At 35.9% G+C, this 2,638-nt stretch overlaps 1 non-coding gene across 1 annotated transcript; it reads left to right on the top strand.

The window, feature by feature from the left end:
- The first annotated feature begins 1,539 nt into the window (after positions 1–1,539).
- LOC121205948 (small nucleolar RNA R71) lies at positions 1,540–1,646 on the top strand. The gene has a single exon (XR_005901022.1). It is a non-coding gene; the product is annotated as a small nucleolar RNA R71 (small nucleolar RNA).
- The last annotated feature ends 992 nt before the right edge of the window (positions 1,647–2,638 follow it).

Here is a 2,638-nt window from a genome sequence, read left to right as displayed (position 1 = left end):
CAAGTTTCTTAGCGTTATCTTGAGTCTTAGAAGTTTTGATTGAATTGCGTGCTTGGAGTGTTACTGCATCATCTCCTGTACGAAGTGTTAGCTCTCATGTGCCTACATTAATAATGGTTCTGGCAGTTGCTAAAAAGAGTTGTCCTAAAATTAATGGTACCTCGTTATCCTCATCCATATCTAAGACGACAAAGTCTACTGGGTAAATAAATTTATCAATTTTAACGAGAACATCTTCAATACTACCTTTAGGAAATCTAACTATTTTGTCAGCCAATTGTATGCTCATCCTAGTCTGTTTAGGTTTACCGAGACCTAGTGTTTAAAAATTTTATATGGCATAACATTTATACTTGCCCCTAGATCAGCTAAAGCATTATTCGTAGATAAACTACTAATTAAGCAAGGAATTGTAAAACTCCTTAGATCTTTCAATTTGTTAGGTAGCTTATTATTTAGAATAGCTGAGTAGACTGCATTGAGTTCCACATGTGATGTAGCGTCTAATTTTCTTTTATTGCTCAGAAGTTCCTTTAAGAATTTTGCTGAGTTGGGCATCTGCGACAGAACTTCAATAAAGGGTAAGTTAATATGTAATTTCTTTAAGAGTTTGGAAAACTTACCGAATTGTTCTTCTGTTCTGTCTTTCATCATTGCTTTAGGATATGGCACACGAGGTTCATGATTCGTACTTACCTGTTTAGCATCATTATCGTTTACCTCTTCTCGACCTTTGTTCATCGCGTTGTCTTGCTATAATTCTGGCTCCGGTGCAATGAATCCTTCCTTATTTTGAGTACTAATTGCATTGAGGTGTGCCCTTGGATTTGGTTCAGTATTACTTGGTAAACAACCTTGTGGTCATTCGGAGATTAGTTTGGATAGCTGGCCTATCTAAGTTTCGAGTCCTTGGATCGATGCTTGTTGATTCTTAAGTGTTGTCTCGGTATTTTGGAAACGGGTTTCTAGCACCGAGATGAATTTAGAAAGCATCTCTTCAAGGTTTGATTTCATCTCTTGTTGATAAGGTGGCTGTTGAAAACCTTGAGGATTTTGTGGCTTTTGATTCCCTTGACAACCCAGGAGAAATTTAGGTGGTTCCTCCAACCTGCACTATAAGTATTACTGTATGGGTTATTTTGAGATTGGAAGTTATTGTTAACCATATAGTTGACTTGTTCTTCTTCAGTGGTAGGATTGAAGGATTGGTATTCTGTATGCACACCTCCGCCATTTGAGTCACACTTCATTACTGGATGTACCTGCATAGAACCAAGTAAATCGTCAATCTTTTTATTGAAAAGTTCTACCTGATTAGAGAGCATGGTGACTGAATCGATGTTATAAAGGCCTGCTGTTTTTGTTGGCTTTGTCCTCATAACTTGCCACTGATAGTTATTCAGTGACATCTCTTCTATAAATTCATAGGAATCTTCCGATGTTTTATTGTTGATGGTTCCGCTAGCAGCTGCGTCAATCATTTACCGAGTCGAGGGATTCAAGCCATTGTGGAATGTTTGTACTTGAAGCCAAAGCGGTAACCCATGGTAAGGGCACCTTCTCAGTAAGTCCTTGTATCTCTCCCATGCATCGTAAAGTGTTTCTAAATCCATCTGCACAAAAGAAGAGATATCATTACGTAATTTAGCCGTTTTAGCCGGCAAAAAATATTTCAGTAAAAATTTTTCAGTCATTTGTTCCCAAGTAGTGATAGACCCTCGTGGTAATGAGTTCAACCACTATTTAGCTTTGTTTCGTAGTGAAAAAGGAAACAACCAAAGACGCATGGCATAAACAGAAACACTATTGATTTTAAATGTATTGCAAAATTCCAGAAAGTTCACTAAGTGAGCATTGGGATCTTCATCTTGCAAACGATCAAACTGAACAAACTGTTGCATCATCTAAATAGTGTTAGGTTTTAGTTCAAAAGTATTTGCAACTATAGCAGGTCTAACTATGCTAGATTTACTTCCTATTAAAGAAGGTTTAGCATAATCATACATAGTACGTGGAGTAGGATTTTGATTAGCTGCAATTGCAGTAGGTAGCTGATTGCCTTGGTTTTCAGCCATCTCGTCGGTTGGGGGTTGAGTATCATCTTCTCGCTCATTCTCCGTGTATCGTAAGCTACGCCTTATTTCTCTTTGATTTCTACAAACTGTGCGATCGATTTCTTCGTTAAAAAGTAATGGTCCTGACGGGTTTCTTCTAGTCATAAACTATAAAAACCTTCCAAGAGAAAAAATAAGTAAATTAATAAATAATAATAATAATAAACTAAAATTAAATTGCAAGAAAAATAAATGGCTAAAGTAATAAAAATTTAACGTTCCTAATATTTTGAATCATCGGCAATGGCACCAAAAACTTGATCGCGTGATTCGTAACAAGTAATAAATATTTATAATGAAGATCAAACCTAGACTAACTATTATCACAATGAAAAGGCAAGCGCACCTATCGAACAATAGTATAGTAATGGCAAGACTAGGATATCGTACCCAAGGGAACCAAAAGTACTAGTAATAACTATCTTTTTATTATCTCGCCTACGAATGAAAACGTTTGTTTATTAAACTAATTATCTAAACTAATTAACTAATTTAATTAAAGCAAAGAGAAAATTTGGAAAAAG

The sequence above is a fragment of the Gossypium hirsutum genome, chromosome A08 (genome assembly GCF_007990345.1).
Source record: "Gossypium hirsutum isolate 1008001.06 chromosome A08, Gossypium_hirsutum_v2.1, whole genome shotgun sequence".
Classification (NCBI taxonomy): Eukaryota; Viridiplantae; Streptophyta; class Magnoliopsida; order Malvales; family Malvaceae; genus Gossypium; species Gossypium hirsutum.
The sequence above is the reverse complement of the archived record's forward strand: the minus strand, read 5'-3'. Positions and strand labels throughout refer to the sequence as shown.